Source organism: Staurois parvus, unplaced genomic scaffold (genome assembly GCF_062004578.1).
Source record: "Staurois parvus isolate SC_StPar_1 unplaced genomic scaffold, SC_StPar_1.0 ptg000866l, whole genome shotgun sequence".
NCBI classification, from domain to species: Eukaryota; Metazoa; Chordata; class Amphibia; order Anura; family Ranidae; genus Staurois; species Staurois parvus.
In genome coordinates, this window is record NW_028318662.1 from 1817501 (window position 1) to 1839141 (window position 21641).

The following is a 21641-nucleotide window of genomic DNA, read 5'->3' on the forward strand; positions in this document are numbered from 1 at the left end:
CCCACGTTTTTCTTTGTTTCTGTTATAAAAGTTTGCAAATAAATAATTGTTCTTCATAAATTTAGGCTGAGATGTATTCTACTACATGTCTTTGGTGAAAATAACCCAAATTAGGATGTATTTTTTAGTTTGTAGGAAAGTTATAGAGTTCAAAAATTATGGGATAGATCTGAATATTGATCAATCCTGAAGTACTGAGAGCCAATCTATATTCTTGAGGTCCAAGAATGTCAGAATAGTACAGATATCCCCCAAATGACCCCTTTTTGCAGAGTAGACAGTCCAACGTACTTCATAAGAGGCATGGCGAGTTTTTTGAAGTTGTATTTTTTTTGTCATAATTTTTTGGAAAATGAAAAAATAAAAACAATTATTTTCACTATTTTTTTTTAACATACTGTCACCAGTGCAGTACAGTGTCATCATATAACTGGCATGGTGGTGATCAGGGACACTGACTGGTGACAGCATGAAAAAAAAAAAAAAATTTTTTTAAATTTTTTATTACATTCTTTTTTCTTTTTTTTAAGATTTTTTTTTTCATATTTCACTATGTCCAAAGTAGTACAATGTTACCATAGTAATATATATATTTTTTTTTTTTTACACAATTTGCTTATAGCAAAGAATTACTTACCTGAATGACAGCAAGCATTTACCTGAATGACATCGATTCATTCGGGGTTTTTTTTTTTTTTTTTTTCTGCTTAGCTGTGATTTGGCCACAGCTAATCACATGACATGTGCATGTGATTAGCTGTGACCATTCACAGCTAGATACTAGAATACAACGGATGGCATGAATGAAGCCATCCATTGTATACAACTGTCACGTGACCTGCTTTGATTGGTCACAGCAGATCACATGGTACCGGTAATGGGGCCGATACTCAGATCTGTCATCGGCCGTGTCTGAGGTACACGGCCGGTGACAGATCGCGCCGCTGCAAGCGCGCGAACTGCGTATGTGCGGGAGTACGCCAAATGGCGGCCTCCCGGAAAGCTAGTGCATTTTACCGGACGCCATACGGCTATTGGCCGGGCGTCAAATGGTTAATAAGACTACCCATAACACAATCAAGGCAATGTGGGTGAAAAAATGAAAATATATGTGGGGATACAGATGCTCCTGTAATGACAGGATGATTGTAATACAGCCCCTATTCAGGGCATGAGTGAGTGGTGAACATGTACAAATTCACAGTGGACATGCCCATATTTATAGATGCAGAGTCAGTCATAAAAGAATCACTGTTGGTATCCTTATTATAAAGATGATAAAGATGGCAGGGCCCTGCTTCAAGGGGTTTCTTCACCACAACGTGCGGGCTATAGACCACCTTAATATAGATGATAATATGAAACCTGCTGGGTCCTCCATCTCTAGTAATGTATAAATGGTGCCTTGCACCTGGATAGTGAATCATATTGTCCCCATCCTGCAATAAATTGATGACAAATGGACAGTCAATCAATATGTATTCTTGCTGATGTATGTATAGAGTGGCGAGTAAACGCCTTTTAATCTAGCTGTGTGACAGTTCTTTCACCACCCGAGCCATAGGTGATACTTTCTGGAAGTTTCCAGGCATAGTCCCGGGGACAGCCGCCACCATCAGGACTGTAACTGGCGGGCTCCGTTCTCTACTTGGTGCCACTTCCCTGCTGGTCAGCGAGTATGGCGCCAATGCGTGTGACCGGAAGTGACGTATCTGACTTATGACGTCAACGCATTTCGCCGATTAGCGTATCTCATCGGCTTTGTCAGGACCAATGAGATGTCTGTCTTTCAACTTCCTATTTATACTGGGATCAATACCACCCATATATGCAAATCAGTTGCTGGCAATCATTCTCAATGGGAAAAAGAGCTAATTACTTAGCAAGACAGCTGGTCATATAACTCAGTTAAAAGAGTAGACACCTGAGCACACCGAGAGGGAGGAAACATTTCCTACTTTCTTGTGTCATTAAGAGGGATCAAATGTTTGCCACTAAACTTCCCACAAGGTGGCGCTGCTAGTTTATAATTCTACACAATTAGCTATTTTTCTAACAATACTTGGAGATCACACTCAATATTTAACCTTTTTGGAAATAAAGTATCAAGTTTATAAATCCAATATTTCTCACGTTTTAATAGTTTTCTATCAAAGTCACCTCTCCTCTGTGGGAAATTTAGTGCATAGATACCTTTCACTTTTGTACCCTCTAATTTTCCTCCATGGCATTTAGTATAATGCTGAGCTAAATTGCTTTCGGGGTCATTGGATCTACACCGTGTTCCAAATTATTATGCAAATTATATTTTTCTCATTTACCTAAATAACACTGTTCAACAGGTAAAAAGTTTTGGGCATAAAATTAGCTAATCTTACATAATTTTGGGGTGCTGAAAACGAAAATGACCCTAAAAAATGTTGATTGGCTCTAGTTTCCATGATATATTTACCCATCTAATGACGTAAGCCATTCAAAATTATGATGCAACTTCAGCTGCATATTGCGCAATTGATACTGGTGACCAATAGAAAATTGCATGTATACTGAGATGATGCAATATTAGCCTTTAATTGCATCACTTCACTGCATAAAAGCTGCAGTATCTGTAGCTGATTGTAGTTCGACAGCGTCTTTACATTTCGTTTTATGCTTATATAGGCTACTCAGTAATGCCTCGAACATGTGTGAATAAAGCAGATAATTTCTGCTATATCTGCGGTGAAATAACTTTTATCTCACAAAAAAGGAGGATAACAGGAATGATTAAGAAAGCCTACAACTTGTATTTTGGCTGCAAGATAGGAGACCAGGACAAGAGCTGGGCACCACATATATGCTGCAATTCTTGTGGGACGGCACTGGAGCAATGGTTGAATGGAAAAAAAGACATCTATGCCTTTCGCTGTGCCAATGATTTGGAGAGAGCCAACAGATCATGTTAGTAATTGTTACTTTTGTATGGTGCCTCCAATTGTAAAAGGGCTAAATAAGAAGAAAAAGTTATCTGTGCACTATCCAAATATTCCATCGGCAATACGTCCAGTTCCTCATGGAGAGGGGCTACCAATTCCTAAAGCACCAGAATCCTTCGTGGTTGAGTCAAGTGAGGAAGAACCTGAAGCGTGTAGTCACGTGCAGTTGTAAGAGATAGCCCTTTCCTCGAATACAAGAGAAAAGCCAAGAGAAGCAAAACCGACACAAACTGAAGACAAAACTAGTGAGAATCCTAAGTATTAAAATGATTCAACTTAGCTTATGGCTATAAATTTTCTTGGTAATCCTATGCAATATATTATGCCATTTAGGCTTTGTTATGTAGTCAATATCACTTGCTTTATATTTGTGGAAAGACATCTATCTATATAATTATTGTGCATTATGTAGTCATTACGCCTATAGTAGAAAACTTTCCGTTTACAGAAAAACTAGAGCCAATTGACAAATTTCATTGTTATATTTGAACTCAGAATGTGAAATTCATTAAGAAATGGATCCTTTTGTTTCCAAAACTGGCAAAAAATAAAAATTTGTTGAACAGTGTAATTGATGTAAATAACAGTCAGCATAATTCTCATGTTATCAACTATTAAGAGTACAATTAAAATTTTATTGAACAAACCTCCTAATGATAACAGTATTTTTTTTAAACATAAAACACTTACAATGCACTGTTCCAAATTATTACGCACAGTAAGTTTCAAAAGACTTTATAGGTTGTAAAGGACTTAAAAATTTGTTATTTGTTGTGTTTGCAGCATATTTACTGAAATCAAAAGCTATTTCAATCAAACGTTTAACAACATTTTAACTTTTTAAACATTTTAACAGGTCACGTAACATTTTAACATAGGACCCCTTATTTGATAGCAGCTTCACAAGTCTTGCATCCATTGAACTTGTGAGTTTTTGGACAGTTTCTGCTTGAATTTGTTTGCAAGATGTCAGAATAGCCTCCCAGAGCTGCTGATTGGATGTAAACTGCCTCCCACCCTCATGGATCTTTTGCTTCAGGATGCTCCAAAGGTTCTCAATAGGATTGAAGTCAGGGGAGGATGGAGGCCACACCATGACTCTCTCTCCTTTTATCCCCATAACAGCCATTGATGCAGAGGTATTATTTGCAGCATGAGATGGTGCATTGTCATGCATGAAGATGATTTTATTACGGAAAGCATAGTTCTTCCTTCTGTACCAGGGAAGAAAGTGGTCAGTCATAAACTCCACATACTTTGCAGAGGTCATCTTTACACCTTTGTGGCCCCTAAAGGGGCTGACCAGCTCTGTTCCCATGATTCCGGCCCAAAACATGACTCCACCACTGCCTTGCTGACGTCGCAGCATTGTTGGAACAGGGTGGCCGTCCACCAACCATCCACTACTCTATCCATCTGGACCATCCAGGGTTGCACGGCACTCATCAGTGAACAGGACTGTTTGAAAATTAGTCTTCATGTATTTTTCTGCCCAATGCAGCCATTTCTGCTTGTGAGCATTGGTTATTGGTGGCCGAATAGAAGGTTTATGCACAGTTGCAAGACTCTGGAGGACTCTACACCTTGCTGTCCGTGGGACTCCAGAGGCACCAACAGCTTCATATATCTGTTTGCTGCTATGTAATGGTATTTTAGCAGTTGCTCTCTTGATCCAATGCATGGATCTGGCAGAAATCTTCCTCAATGTGCTTTTATCTGCACAAACCCGTCTGTGCTCTGAATCAGCCACAAATCTCTTAATAGTGCGATGATCACGCTAAAGTTTTCGTGAATATCTAATGTTTTCATACCTCGTCCAAGGAATTGAACTATTTCACTCTTTTTGGCAGCAGAGAGTTCCTTTTTCTTCCCCATATTGCTTGAAAATGGTGCTCTGCTTAATAATGTGGTACACTGTCCTTTAGTAGTTTTTCCTTAAATTGGGCTCACCTGCCAATCTAATTATCACAGGTGTCTGAGATTGTTTTCAGTGATCAAAAGAGCCCTGACACACAATGCCATCCATGAGTTAAACTGAAAAACAAAATATTTAATCTTTGTGACACTTAAATAGAATTTGCATAATAATTTGGAACACGGTGTAATATCTCTAAAGTGTCCACCTATTCGTACCTTAAGCTGCCTTTTTAGTCTTACCAATATACATTTTTTTACATGGACAGGTCAACATATAGAGTACTCTGGCTGTGGAACAATTTATAAGGCTTTGAATTTTAAAGTGAGCTCTATTATTAGAATCAGAAAAAATGTCTGTGCGATCCACAAATTTACAGATTTGACACTTTCTACATCTATACATCCCTTTTGTACATGACTTCAGCCATGTTGGTTGTTTTAATGGCTGATAGAGTGGATAAGTAGGTCGCCCAAATTTGGTGCTCTTCTGGCTACCATTAAAGGACGTTCACCTACAATTTTACCAAGATTAGGGCACTGTGTAAGGATCTTCCAATGTTTTTCTAATATCGGTTTAACCTCCCCCCATTGTGCTCCAAACTGGGTTATCATCCTAACTGGTTGTATAACTTGTTTCGCTTTCTTTTCCTTTTTCGTGGACAATAAAGTCTTTCGGTCAGTCTGATATGCCCATTTTCTAGCTTTTCTAATCTGAGTGTGAGAATATCCCTGTTCCCTAAACCTTTTATAAAGGTCCTGTGCCTCTATCTTAAAGTCATTAATATTTGAACAATTTCTTCGAAACCTCAGAAACTGTCTAACTGGAATCCCAGTGATCAATGAACGTGGATGATAGCTCCTGGCCTCTAATAGGGTGTTGGCTGCAGTTGGTTTTCTGAACGTTTTTGTGAGGAGCCTGTCACCTTCAAGTCTAAGTTCAAGGTCAAGGAAGGAAATACACCTTTCATCGAAGACATACGTGAGTCTGATATTGAAGGAGTTTTGATTTAACTCCTCCAGAAAAAGTTTTAATTCCTCCAATGATCCCCTCCACATGAGGAAAACATCATCAATGTATCTCAACCAAATCTGAACATGTGCAAGAAACATTGGTGATCTATAGACAACTTGCTCCTCCCAGAAAGCCAAGTGCAGACAGGCATAGGCCGGGGCCCATGGTGCCCCCATGCTCGTGCCTCTAATATGTTGGTAAAAGATATTGTTGAATTGAAAAAAATTGTGTTGCAAAGCAAATACCAGTAGCTCACTTATAAACTCATTTTGTCCCCCCATATTGAGATACGATTTGTCGAGGAAAAATGAAGCCGATCTTAGTCCACATTCATGTGGAATAGATGTATATAATAACTCAACATCTATCCCAACTAAAATGGAATTCTCATCTATCTTCAGATTTTCAATTTTTGCTAATACATCTTTAGTATCTCTAACATAGGAAGATAGATTAGGAACCATATCCTTGAGAAACAGGTCAACATATTTTCCCGTTTTCTCAAGGGGGCCCTGTATAGCAGAGACGATGGACCTTCCTGGGGGATTTTTCAAATCCTTATGTATTTTAGGAATAATATAAAAGGTAGGATAATTAAACTCTTCTATCCTCAAATACTCAAACTCCTTTTTAGTGAGAAGGCCAGCCTCTTTGCCCAACATCAAAATAGAATTTAGTTTTTTAACCACAATAGGAAAGGGGTTAGCAGTTAATTTACAGTATGTATATGGGTCACCTAATAGGCGCTTCACCTCTTTTACATAATTCTGTTCATTTAAAATAACTACATTCCCACCCTTATCACTTCTTTTGATTATAATATATTTTGCCTCTTTTAATTCTCTAAGGGCTCTTCTCTCTTTTTTAGTAAGATTGTCACCTATTGGCATTTTCCACTCTTTAGATCAGATTAGATTCTTAAGATCAGTCGCTACTAAGTCAAAGAATGCTGCTATCCTCATGTTAGAACGTATTTTAGGCATTTTAGTCAATCTGATACTTAAATTGACTCTTCTAACCACATCATGATAATTATCCTCCTCTAATTCATCCTCATTGTGGTCATCACTTTCCTCCATGAGGGATATCAGCATCTCCAAAACTTTGCGATCCTCAATGGATGAATCCGAACCCAAATCCTCCAAAGTTCCAGGGTTACTATGTACCAATCTCAAGAATACTTTTCTTAAGAATAAATTAACATCTTTAAATACTTCAAATTCATCCATGGGGGTCACCGGTGAAAAGGACATACCTTTTATTCAACAAAGTAACATGTTCATCTCTGAGGGAAAAATCTGCCAAATTAATTACTTTTTTGTCATGAGTATTATTATCAACTACCTTTTCTGACTCCTTGTTCTGCTCTTGTCCTCCTGTTTGTTTTTTAAGGATTCCTCTGCTTTCTTTTTGTTCCTCCTATTTTCTTCCTATTTGGGATTGATTGATCCGGGGAAACTCCCCATCCTGTTGATCTAAAAAAGATACTGATTTACCTAAACTTTCTGAGTCACTTTCACTAGACATAGTTTCTCCCATTGATCTAGAATGTGAACGAAAAAAATCTTCGTTTAGATCGACTTCTACCTCTTTATGGTGAGAGCAAATATCTCTCCTGTTTCCCAGTCTTTAAGATCCCACCTAAACTTAGTTTGTTTAGTAGTTCTAAGATTTTTTTTAACCCTTTCTACTTCCTTCTTAAGTTGTTCATTTTGTTTTTCAAAGCAATCCTGATTTTTATAGGGATCTAATCCTTCCACACTTTTTTTGATAGCTAGATCCAATTCTTCCAATTGCAATTTTTCTTCCTCAACAATTAGTTTCATACCACTGACTCCCTGTTCAATGCATAAAGCCTTTCATTTAACTAGAAATCTTTCATGATGTTCTGCTGGAACCACTTTACTTCTCAATCCACGTGGAATAATATTCTGTTTAATGTAAGCCTCTAAGAAGCAAACATCCCATTTTCTATTGAGACGTTTAATAAATAGCTTTTTATGTTCCCTAAATTTTATCTTAATCTCTTCATCTTCAGTTGTTATATCAGAATTCTCTGATGCAAAGGCTCTGTGCATTTCCAGTTCAATGTCCTCTCCAGGTATAAATGCCATGAGTAAATCCTTCCTCTCAGTGTGCGCCAGATATTATAGATAATAAACTCAAAGCTGCGGTGATGGGTAACCAATCTTATTGTCGAACCTCTATAGGAATAGGTCCATAAGAACCCAAATATAAGCACAAAGAATAAGAGAGGGTAGAGGTTCATAAATATACTGTATCACCCAATATATGGTTTCTGCCCAGTAACCAAAAAACATGCATACAAAAAGAGGTTGTGAAAAGAGATTCACAAAAAAGTGGTTACATCATGGACAGAATGCGATACTCAGAGTAGTTCCCAAAAATTATGCTTTGTAGCTTGTAGCCTGACGTGTGGAGCGTGTTCATCCAGGTCTGTCTGGCATACAGACATGCGACTGAGGTAGACTGACATCTGAGAGAATTGGAGACTATGAGGGGACAAAGCATGTGTCAGTATTTGAGTAGAAAATAGGTACAGTTTGGTGACTGAAATAACCAGTTCACCAAGGAGGCTGAGACTGGGGCAGCTCGGTCCTAAGGAGGAAAAACAGAACTGTGCAACAAAATAGCCAGTGTTTGTGTTTATTGTTATGATCAACAATGTCTTTGTGGGCAGAACTGTGTTAACCACTCGCCCTCCATAGGATTTACCCTCTCTTTTTGCTACTCAGCGCTGCACTAATTCAACTGATAATTGCGCGGTCATGCAATGCTGTACCCAAACTAAATTTACATCCTTTTTTTCACACAAATAGAGCTTTCTTTCAATGGTATTTGATCACTCGTGCGCTCTTTATTTTTCGCGCTATAAACAAAAAAAGACCGAAAATTTTGAAGAAAAACAATATTTTTTACTTTCGGCTATAAAAAATATATAGTAAACTCAGTTATATATTTAGGCAAAAATGTATTCTGCTACATGTTTTTGGTAACAAAAAAAATCCAAATAAGCGTATATTGATTGCTTTGTGTGAAAGTTATAGTGTCTGCAAACTATGGTATAGATACTGCAATTTATGCAATTTTTTTGCTATACAGCGCGTACAGCTGACAATTGCGCGGTCATGCAATACAGTACATACATTTATGTCCTTTTTTCCACACAAATAGAGCTTTCTTTTGGTGGCATTTGATCACCTGTGCACTTTTTATTTCTGGGTAAACAAAAATTTTGGAAAAAACTTAAAAAAAAACACAATTATTTTCTCTTTTCTGTCATAAAAAATATCCAAAAAAACCTAAAATTTTGTAATAAATTTAGGCCAAAATGTATTCTGCTACATGTTTTTGGTTAAAAAAAATCCCATTAAGTGTATATTGATTGCTTTGTGTGAAAGTTATCTACAAACTATGGAATTTAATGGATAATGGAATTTACACAGCTTTTACTTTCTGACTGCCCATCACATTTCTTGAGATGCTAAAATACCAGGATAGTACAAACACCCCCAAATGACCCCTTTTTCGGAAATTAGACACCCTAAGTTATCTGCTGAGAGGCATATTGAGTCCATGGAAGATTTGTTTTTTTCCACAAGTTTCTGGAAAATGAAAAAAACATTTTTTTCTTACATGTCATTTAAATGATATATTTCTCACACAAGCCATGGGTATACAGTGAGGCAAAAATGTATTTAGTCAGCCACCAATTGTGCAAGTTCTCCCACTTAAAAAGATGAGAGAGGCCTGTAATTGGCATAATAGGTAGACCTCAACTATGAGAGACAAAATTAGAAAAAAAATCCAGACAATCACATTGGCTGATTTGGAGAGAATTTATTTGCAAATTATGGTGGAAAATAAGTATTTGGTCACCTACAAACAAGCAAGATTTCTGGCTCTCACAGACCTGTACCTTCTTCTTTAAGAGGCTCCTCTGTCCTGCACTCATTACCTGTATCAATGGCACCTGTTTGAACTTGTTATCAGTATAAAAGACACCTGTCCACAACCTCAAACAGTCACACTCCAAACTCCACTATGGTGAAGACCAAAGAGCTGTCGAAGGACACCAGAAACAAAATTGTAGACCTGCACTAGGCTGGGAAGACTGAATCTGCAATAGGCAAGCAGCTTGGTGTGAACAAATCAAACTGTGGGAGCAATAATTAGAAAATGGAAGACATACAAGACCACTGATAATCTCACTCGATCTGGGGCTGCACGCAAGATCTCACCCTGTGGGGTCAAAATGATCACAAGAACGGTGAGCAAAAATTCCAGGACCACACAGGGGGACTTAGTGAATGACCTGCAGAGAGCTGGGACCAACGTAACAAAGGCTACCATCAGTAACACACTACGCCACCAGGGACTCAGATCCTGCAGTGCCAGACGTGTCCCCCTGCTTAAGCCAGTACATGTGCGGGCCCGTCTGAAGTTTGCTAGAGAGCATTTGGATGATCCAGAAGAGGACTGGGAGAATGTCATATGGTCAGATGAAACCAAAATAGAACTGTTTGGTAGAAAAACAACTCGTCGTGTTTGGAGGAGAGTGAATGCCGAGTTGCATCCAAAGAACACCATACCTACTGTGAAGCATGGGGGTGGCAACATCATGCTTTGGGGCTGTTTCTCCACAAGGGGACCAGGACGACTGATCCATGTACAGGACAGAATGAATGGGGCCATGTACCGTGATCAACAGTGTGTGCCAACCTTGTGAAGACTTACAGGAAACGTTTGATCTTTGTCATTGCCAACAAAGGATATATAACAAAGTATTGAGATGAACTTTTGATATTGACCAAATACTTATTTTCCACCATAATTTGCAAATAAATTCTTTCCAAATCAGCCAATGTGATTGTCTGGATTTTTTTTCTCATTTTGTCTCTCATAGTTGAGGTCTACCTATGATGCCAATTAGAGGCCTCTCTCATCTTTTTAAGTGGGAAAACATGCACAATTGGTGGCTGACCAGGGTGGATAAAAATCAATGATTTTTTTAAACAAGTCAAAAAAAAAATAATCTGATTTTTTTTATTTAAATCGATTTTTTTAAATAAAATGCTTTTTGAGGAAAATATATTACCATCCAAAGGTTATTCCATCATGAAATAAAGATTAGTTTTTTAATTATATAGAATAAGGCTGTATATGTTTAATTTTTTGGGTAAATAAATTCCATTAAGCCATTCACCTCTTCCAGAGGTTTTTGTAAGATTATTGGGCAGTTTCTCTGCCTACAAGATATTATCACAGATGCTTGGTTTACTTTTGCAGTTCTCAAAACTGAATTTGACTCAGCGGAGATCACATGCCTCTTCTTCACAGCAAAAATGTTATAACATGAACAGAGTTAAGAAAAAGACCTTAATCCTAACTTCTACAAACCTATGAATACAGAATCGACCCCTTCAGTGCTAAGTTTCAAGAAGTTCAGTGAATAGAATAGAAACAATATTTTTCTGATTGTTTGGAGTGGAATAGATCTGCACAAGAAGAAAGTGAAACTAAGTGTGAGGCGGAAGGGGCTGACAGTCTAAGTTTCTTAAAATATATATATTTTGTTTAGCCAAATTAGTTAACAAACATAGATGTTTGTTTAAGCAAATAACATATGCTGTAATGTTATTGTTTCAGTTGAATAAATCTATTTAAATTATTATTAAGGTAATGATTATTTTTATATATTTTTCTCCTTCCGAAGTACAACAGAAAAGTTGTCCAAATATGAATGATTAACCTATTAAACTGGGGATAAAAAAACTAATATGAAAAGTTGTTATTCTAAATATCTTCATCTACTTGCATATTAACCACTTGCCGCCCAGCCACCGCCTATAAACGGCGGCAGGGCGGCGCTCGTAGGCAAAACGATGTTTTAAAACGAACCTCTGCAAAACAGGTAGGGGGCGTGTGTGAGGCGCGCGCCCGCCCTGCCTGTCCCGCGGGTGTCCGCAGCGGGTGTCAGCCGCCGGGTCACGGCCGGTTTTTACCGGCCGTTTTCCCGCGATGAGCTGTTATCACTGAAACAGAGCAGAGCTGCATTGTTTACACACAGCCCTGCTCTGTGACAGTTCCCCGACAAGCTGAAGAGAGAGAGAAGAATTTCTCTCCCTCGATCAGCTCCCCCCTCCCTCCCCCCGTCCAGCACACACCCTCGCCCCCTAGTAAAACGATCCCCTTACACAGTAAACTCTAAATATGTTAACCCCTTCCTCCCCAGTGACATTAGTACAGTATCAGTGGGGTTTTTTTCACTGATCACTGTATTGTCCGCCACAGTCCCGCCATAAGTCGCTGATTGCCGCCATAAGTCCCTGATCGCCGCCATATGTCGCTGATCGCCGCCATTATTAGTATAAAAAAAAATTAAAAATCCCAGTATCTTTCCCGCCATTTGTAAACGCTATAACTTTCACGTAAACCAATTAATTTACACGTATTGGGTTTTTTTTTTACCAAAGACATGTCGCAGAATGCATTTTGGCAGAAATTTATGACTAAATTTGATTTTTGCATTTTTTTTTACTGGACATGTTTTATAGCAAAAAGTCCAAAATATTGTTTTTTTTCCTCAAAATTGTTAGCCTTTTTTTTTATAGCGCAAAAAATAAAAACCGCACAGGCGATCAAATACCACCGAAAGAAAGCTCAATTTGTGGGGAAAAAAAGGATGTAAATTTCATTTATGTACCGTATTGCATGACCACGCATCATCCGTTAAACTAGTGCAGCGCTGTATAGCAGAAAAATGGCGTAAATTGCAGTATTTATACCATAGTTTTTAGACGCTATAACTTCCACACAAAGCAATCAATATACACTTATTGGGATTTTTTTTACCAAAAACATGTAGCAGAATACATTTTGGCCTAAATTTATAACCAACTTTGAATTTACTATATATTTTTATAGCTGAAAAGTAAAAAATATTGTTTTTCTTCAAAATTTTTGGTCTTTTTTTGTTTATAGCCTGAAAAATAAAAAGCGCACAGATGATCAAATTACACCGAAAGAAAGCTCTATTTGTGTGAAAAAAAGGACGTAAATTTCGTTTGGGTACAGCATTGCATGACCGCGAAATTATCAGTTGAATTAGTGCAGCGCCGAGTAGCAAAAAGAGGCCTGGTCATTAAGGGGGGTAAATCCTCAGGCGCTCAAGTGGTTAAAGTTATACCAGCAAGAATTAGTCTATGTAGAAAACTATGATTTAAATCAAGCCTTACTGACTAGTGATTTAAATCGTGATTTAAATCAGTTTGATTTAAATCAAATCCACCCTGTGGCTGACTAAATACTTTTTTGTCCCACTGTATACATTCTGCTACTTCTAGCCTAGCCACATACAGGAGCCTGAAATCCAATAACCACTTTGAAAGTGTGAAGATGCGTAACTTCCTCATTTCACTTCCTCACTACCTATCACAGTTTTGGAGGCCCTGAAATGCCAGGATAGCACCAACCCCAAATGACCCCTTTTTGGAAAGTAGACACCCTAAGGAATTTAAAAAGTGGCATGGCGAGTATTTTGCATATCTAATAGTTTTTCTCACAAGGTTTTGAAATATAAAAAATGAAAAAAAATATGTTTTTGTTTTCTTTGTTCATTTTCCAAGAACTTGTGGCAACAAACGAGATCTGCAAAATACTCACCATCCTTCTTATCAAATTCCTTGGGGAGTCTACTGTCCAAAAAGGTGACATTTGGGGGGATTTGGTGCTATCCTGGCATTTCAGGGCCTCTGAAACTGTGATAGGTAGTCAGGAAGTGTAATGAGGAAATAAAGCCCTTTAAAAACCTGAAGGTGCTTATTGGATTTTGGGGTCCTGTACTTGGCTAGACTGCCAAAACGTCTCTCACATGTGGTACCCCCATACTCAGAAGTAGCAGAATGTATTGTGGGGAGTAATTCTACATATACCCATGGCGCCTGTGAGCTATAAATCATTTAAGTGACAATTTTGTGTAAAAAAAAAAAAATATTTTTTGTCCTTTTCCAAAAACTTGTAAAAAAATAAATTCTATTGATTCAACATGCCTCTCAGAAAATAGTTTGGAGTGTCTACTTTCCAAAAAGGGGTCGTTTTGGGGAGTGGGGGCATTTTATGCCTAGACTTAGAAGTTTATGCCACACATCACTCACTCCGACACTTTTTGTTCATATGAAAAAAAATCTGTATTTTTTACTAGAAAATTAATTGAAACTCTCAAACATTTTATATATTTTTTAAAGCAAACACCCTAGTAAATATAATGGTGGGTACTGCAATTTTTTATGTTACATAGTACTCGTGCAGCGATTTTTCAAATGCAATTTTTAAAAAAAAAAACAAAAAACACTTTTTTTACATTTAATGCACAAAAACACAATATATTGGCCAATTATTTGGTAAAATATAAAAGATGATAGTATGCCGAGTAAATAGATACCAACTATCTAAAACTGTGCATGCCCCGAGCAATGGCGACAAACTGCATATGTTTTTAATATCCATAGGCAATGTTTTAAAAGCCTTTACAAGGTACCATTTTAGATTTACAGAGGAGCTCTAGTGTTAGAATTACTGCCCTTGATCTGACGTCCACGGCAATACCTCACATGCATGGTGCAACCACTGTTTACATACTGGTACAGGGTTGTCTTGGAAATTCGCTTTTAACGAATTTCTCCTTACCGTGAGTACTCGCAGTTGGATGCGCAGCAATCCCCCATAAAGCTGTGCGAAACTCGCTTACCACGACTGCAGCTTAGCTCCATGATTCCTGCCCCTCCAACTGGTTTAGCTATCTCAGAATTGTGGGGAAATGGAGCTCCAGTTACCTGGGAATAATCAAACGACACTCTCAGGATGCTGTTGGAATTCACATAGAGGCGGATCCAACCCCAGCCTCCGATTTTTATTTACAAGCAGACACGCCCCCCACATGAATAAGGTCAATCCCCTCCCACAGAACAATGCATGGGGAGTGCCTATACACAGGATGTACATTCCGATTGGAGCGTAGCCTTTCCTCTTATCTATCACCGGTCCTCCCCCCATGAGCCCTCTGAGGTCAGCAGACTTCCTCCCCTTCCCCCATGAGCTCTCTATGGAGAGCATACTTCCTGTCTTAGCTCCTAGTGGTATGTAAATTCTCTGTACAAGCATCCCCTAGATTAAACATCAGTCTGTATCTGAATGGGCCTGATACGATCTTTATTAAAACACATCCATCCAGATACAGTTCAGGTCGGTAGTGGTTGTAGAGATATCCATGAGCCTACACGCGGAGTTCACATTGCCTGGGACCTAGACATATGAAGTCCATGTGGTACTATGTTGCTGATATGTGGATACAGGCCCGCGGCCTACCGCCGGCAGCATTCGCATTGAATGCCGTGGCGGTATACACACCGGTCTATAAGCGCAGATCTGCCATCTCATCCATTACCGAGCTGAGTACTGTAATACATACATTGTACATGCGCATGGCCCAATTGCAGCCTTCAGAGCTTTAATTAAGCCACACGAGAGACATATGAATAACACTCATATATGACACATTTAAAGTTCAACCTGTAAATACAAAATTTCCATGACAGGGTCAACGCTCACGCACACAGGTATGCGCACGTGGGGGGGGGGCGAGGATGCTTTTTTTTTTTAGTTATTTTGATTTTTTAAATTATTTTTACACTGTCCCTTTCATTTTTTTTTTGATCGCTTTTAATGCTATCACAGGGAATGCAAATATCCACTATAACGCTGCGTTTTTTGGGGACGCTATACTAATGTGAACGCTGGTATAGTGCTGATTTGATCACAGATATTGATCCGTTCAGACACTATACTAGCAATGGAGAGTTATTGTGTCAGCGTGTTCTTATATATATATATATATATATATATATATATATATATATATATGTGATTTTGTGCACCTGTGCCGCCCTTGTCAGGAAGTGCTCAGGAAGAGGTTTGTGTTATGGCGCTGCCAATTGCGCGGTCATGCAAGGCTGCACCCTAATGAAATTTACATCTTTTTTCCCACAAATAGAGCTTTCTTTTGGTGGTATTTGATCGCCTGTGCATTTTTAATTTTTTTAATTTTAAAAAGGACCAACAATTTTGAGAACAAAAACAATATTTTGGACTTTTTGCTCTAAAACATGTCCAGTAGAAAAATTTTAAAATCAAATTTCGTCATAAATTTAGGACAAAATGTATTCTGCGACATGTCTTTGCTAAAAAAAATCCCAATATGTGTAAATTAATTGGTTTACATGAAAGTTATAGCCTCTACAAATGGCGGTATATATACCATAATTTATTTTTTTTAATACTAATAATGGCAACGATCAGTGACTTATGGCGGCAATCAGCGACTTATGGCGGGACTGTGGCGGACATTCTGACACTGGGGGGGAACTGACTTGGGGCACTGACATCCGCAGTGACACCAATACAGTGATCAGTGCAAATCACCTGCCCGGACACCTGTGGCCACTATCGGCGGCTCAGGTAGGGCGGCCGCGCGCCTCACACGCACCCCCTACCCAAAATGCAAAATCACATTTATATATACACGTGATTTTGCTCAGCGGTGCCGACCTGATGCAGTAAATGTACTGTGGCTGGTCGGCAAGTGGTTAAAGTGGAACTGCACTGCATCTGAGCACCACAAACCAAAAATGCTTTTTAATTCATTGTTATTATTCAAAGCAAACTCACTCATCCATTCATGTCTCTATGCTTTATTTCGCTGAGAAATAATTTTGAAAAACACCCCCTGGTATTTCTAGCAGTGGCCATCTTGAGTAAGGACAGATGATTCATGTAACATTTACTTCCTGGAATCCATCTGCCCTTTGCCTAGGGACGGAAATTAGGAAGTCACTAAGGAAATGTAAAAAAAAAAAAGCTTAAAACAAGTAAATATGATATACTTTCCTATCCATTTACTAGTGCTAGCAGCATAAAGATTACAAATAGTCCATGTTGATTGAGAGAGTGAAGTTCCACTTTAATGGCACTAAATCCCACAGGCAAAATTAGAAGTTCCTCCTAGTAACTGCTGAAAAGCAAGTTCTCTTCAATCGAACTGTGTATACATTGTATCATACTGTAGATACTATCAGGGACGTACCCCCTCCCCCCCCCCCCAGCATCTTGCCAAAAATCAACTGCATTATGTTCCTGCTGTGCTGCTTGCCACAGCATGTGTGGTCGGCAGCAGAACAGGGTCACCATGCAGTTAATTTCTGGACTGACCCCAGCAGCAGAGACTGTGACTGGTGTTAAACAAATGTTGTCATAAGGGTGGCTGGCTTGTGTGCACTGCTGAGCTCTGGCATTCGGAAGCAGCAGGCACTTGACTCACTGCTTTGCTGCTGGCTGTCTCTGGTTTCTACACAATTAATGTACATATTAGTAGTAGTACACACCTCGGCTCCGGAGTCTGGCTCGGCACCACCCACAGGGCTGTGTGTGCTCTGTAGTCTGTACCGAGCGGCTGAGCCTGTCAGACTTGGGCTGGCTGAGGGAGGAGGAAGCTGTCGGCCGAATCTGGAGTGGACTGTGTCACAGTGACTCACCCTGGGCCCCGTCCAAAGCAGCAGGAACACTGAGCAAAGTGGGAGCGCCTGTCCTTCCCATCGACGTTTGCTATTGGCTCGTCCTCCTTGCAGTTCCGTTCTGGTTGATGCCCTGTTGCCATGCTAACTGAGCAGAGGAGGACCGTCTGCCCCGCCCACCACTATTATTACTGGATGCACAGCTCCGCTGCCCACCTTTGGCTTGTGGGAGGTCGGAGATTGCCTGGGTCCTGCTGCTGCACTTAGTGCAAAACGCAATGCAGCCCAATACGTGGTCGTTGATGAAGTGCTCCAGAGTCCAGTCAGTGTCAGTCCAGGAGTTCAGGTATGTGAGTGTCCCTCTTGTGTTCTCCTCAGGACCAGGCTAGCTTACCGCTGTGTGCTAAATTTAATGAATTTCATTCATGATTGGAAAGATTAGAAACCAGCAAAGTTGGTTATTGAGGCTGGGATGAGTCTTCCACTGTTGTGACATTAGTCCCTGGCCCAGTTCATATCTAGTGATTTTGGATCATGGACAGAATCGCTGTGATTCTGCCCGTGATTCCAAATCGCACTGCAATTAACCCTGGAAAAACGTAGCACACGTTATGTGTTTGTGTTCCACTCATTTTTAGTGGCATCAAAATGTAATGTGATTTTCTTGAGATTTTGAAGCAATTTATCACACAACAAACACTTCAAAATCACACTGCGTTTTGAGGTGCCACTACAATTTTTAGTGGTACCTCAAAACACAGGGTGATTTTGGAGTGTTTGTTGTGTGATAAATCGCTTAATAATCTCAACAAAATCAAAATCGCACCACATTTTGATGCCACTAAAAATTAATGCAACACAAACATGTCATGTGTGCTGCGTTTTGCCAGCATTGCAGTGTGATTTGGAATCACAGGCAGAATCACAGCGATTCCACCCACGATCTCAAATTGCCACATGTGAACCGGCCCAGCCCAGGACCTAACGCAACAGCACTGGAAGACTCAGCCCAGCCTCAGTCACTGTCATTAAGACCCTGTTCACATCTAGCGATTTGGGACTGTGTGCTGTGCGGAATTGCCGCTATTCCAAATCACACTACAATGCTGGCACTGGCAAATTGCAGCACACATGACGTGTTTTGTGTCCAATCCATTTTTAGATTAAAAATGTGGTAGGTAGGCTATAGCACACTCACTTTGTGTCTGTTCAGTTTGTACATTGTGACTAAGTAATAGCCATCCTTATTGAGCAGGTGCTAAGGGCACCCCCCATCTTATAGCAGGCAATGCACTTTTTTAACCTATAAACTGTATAGTAAGAAAGTTTATAAAATGTTTTTTGAGCTGCAAGGTGTCCGTGCAGTGTTTTTTTTTTTTTTTTTTTTTTTTTTTTTCTGTGACCAGTAATCCTGCTGAATTTTTGCTTCTGTGGAATTATCTGCTCACCATTGGTCTTTAGAGGACCTGCTCTGTACTATAGTATTTCTATATTACATCCTCATTCAATGTATTTTCTGTACTGGACTACATTCATAAAAACTGGACTTAGGAAAATAGAATTAAGTATGTGATTGCTTACTGTGGGCAACACATTTAATTTTCTTTTTTATAATCTTTATAAATTTGGCGCAATTTATGTTATTTAAAAACTTTTAATTGGTACCAGCTGCTGAACCCCTCCCAGAACAAAAAAAGATCTACGGCCCTGGGTACTATTAAAATACACAGCACATCATATGTGGCAAATGTATGCCTATGAAAGACAGTACCCTGGGTTTGAAAATTGTAAAAAAAAAGTATGTACTAACAGCATGAAGCTCTACCACCTAGTGAATCTTCAGGACCCATAGAATGCTAATGATGTGACCAAGCAGATAGAGCAAATTCTGTGGTTTGATGACTTTACAGAGGCTATGCAAGCTTTGTCCACCCTAGATGGGAAAAGTAGCCCCAGAGAAAGATGGTTCTCAGGAAAAGAAAAGCTCTACAGAAAAAAAGTGGGTTACCCAGAGGTATGGTAAGCCCTCACAAAACCTTGAAGTAAGGGGGGCATGATTGACGACAGCGGGAGGAGATGGTTTAGAGTGAACTCTGTGTTCTTTGGGTGGCTTTCATCCGGCATACCATTTTTGGGCATACCTAAAGCCTATGCCCCAAAAAAAGTCTCGCTCACACCTGTGACTGAGAGCACTGAGGCACAATCTAGCAGTTCATGCTCAGGCTGGCTGCCACAGCTCCACTGGAGGGTATAGCAAATATTATGCCAAGCAGAAGACATCAAGATGTGTGCATCCTGAACTGCCTGTTCTTCTTTCAGATGGTGTGCTCCCACAGACAGAGCCACAGCTCTGAACTGCTGTCAGACATGCAGGACTCCCAGCTTCCAGCTCCCTGCCTTCAGCAGCTGCCTCCGGTCCTCATCTGTCCCACTCCCCTGCCAGCACAGCTGAGGTAGAATTCAGGGCACTTATTGCAGCCTCTCACCCTGACTTCAACTCCTAGCCATGAGACTAGAGTAGATCCTGCTCAAGAACATACAGTAGATACCATTCGCTTGCAGGCCTTGTCACCTTACTCTCACTAAATCTGAACATACAGTTCACCTAACTGATCTAGAAGTATCTGCTTCTGTGTACCTTTCCCGTCTCCAACAACTTCAACTAAGGGGTCTACATGAAGCTGCTGCGGGTCCAGATTTGAAGCCCATTGTAATCACCAAGCTCAGCTCGGTCCTGGGCAGGGTCCTGTCTGACCCTATTGAATTGGACAGAGTCCGCAGGGTGGCCGACCCTAAGAGGGTTCCCCTGAATCAACCCCGGATATTCTCTGCCACATTCACGATTACACAAGCAAGGAGAAGATAATGTAAAAGGCTGGGAACTGTACAGGTCGACTTTTATTGATCTACTATCCACCTGTTCCCCAGCCTTTCCCAGCATACTCTTTATATATGCAGAGTGTTCAAACCCCTCGTGGAGCTGATTCACCAAGCCAAGGCTAGGTACAGATGGGGACATCTTTTCAGCATTCAGGTGCAGCAAGGAGGAGATAAATTTGTGTTGTCTCACCCAGATTTCCACTTTCTTCCAATTCTTTGATCAACCTCCCATCACACTGGCTGGATCCTCTGGACTAGAGAAAATCTGCCCACTCACATTGATGCAGACATCTGACTCAGAGGGATCTCAACATTTTGACTCCTGCTTCCCTTGAGGACTGACGCTGTTGACCATGTTAACCAGCACTCTATATTGTAGTGACCATGACATGCTTGCTTAATATGCCTTCTTCTAGAGATACCTTTTTTCCATGTTTTCATTTTTTTTTTTAAACTTCAAACTGAGTGCTTTATTAACACCAAACATATAATACAGCATACTGTATATACAAAGAACGGCATACTACAAAAACAGTCCTCAGACAAAAAGAACAAAGAAAACAATGAACAGAATCTGTTCATCTATGCAGTACAGCAATGAGACAAACAATGATGATCATTCCCCTGAAGAAGCCACATGACTCCTTGGCGCAACGCATAGAGAAGGGGCTCTGACATCACGACGCTCATACGGACAGTGAGAGAGTTACCATCAGGCTTGCATGAGAGAATCGCTAGTGGCATTTGAAGTATTTGACTTGTAAAAAAGCTCATAACCATTTTATACATGTGAGTGGAATACAGCTTATAAATAAATGTTTTTAATAAGGGTAAAGCATTAGGTTTTGATTATTTCCTATGGCATTTGTATTGATGGAGGAGGACCACTAGAGAATTGAAGGGAATCAAGATCTTTTAGGATAACAATACAATCTACTGTATATACAGTCCATACAAGGGACACAAGCTCTATATGACCTCACTTAACGGTTTGGTCATAAATACAAGGTGAGAGCACAACTGGTGAAGGTGCACGAATGTTTGGTTTGCTAATACACCAGAGGTGAATGGAGCAAAAGTTGACCTGTTTACACCATTGAAGCTGCAGATCATCACAGATGTGACATGGACATTGGGTTGATTTTTGGAAGATTTGTATGATTTTGTACGATTTTTATATATATATCAGGGTGGATTTGATTTAAATCAAACTGATTTAAATCATGATTTAAATCACTAGTCAGTAAGGCTTGATTTAAATCATAGTTT

The 21641-nt window shown here is 39.6% G+C and overlaps 1 protein-coding gene and 2 long non-coding RNA genes across 21 annotated transcripts in view; 2 read left to right on the forward strand and 1 right to left on the reverse strand.

The window, feature by feature from the left end:
* Window positions 1–17531, reverse strand: part of LOC149443242 (uncharacterized) — a 193626-nt gene extending 176095 nt beyond the window's left edge. For both annotated transcript variants that reach the window (XR_016306686.1, XR_016306687.1), the window contains exons 1-2: window positions 17364–17531; window positions 14614–14759 (exon numbers count right to left, since the gene is read on the reverse strand). This is a non-coding gene — a long non-coding RNA (uncharacterized LOC149443242). The remainder of the gene's footprint in view (window positions 1–14613; window positions 14760–17363) is intronic.
* Window positions 1–21641, forward strand: part of LOC149443234 (neurexin-2-like) — a 2355461-nt gene that overhangs the window by 1725454 nt on the left and 608366 nt on the right. The window lies entirely within an intron of this gene.
* On the forward strand, window positions 17657–21207 carry LOC149443243 (uncharacterized). The gene is made up of 2 exons (XR_016306688.1): window positions 17657–17838; window positions 19812–21207. It is a non-coding gene; the product is annotated as an uncharacterized LOC149443243 (long non-coding RNA).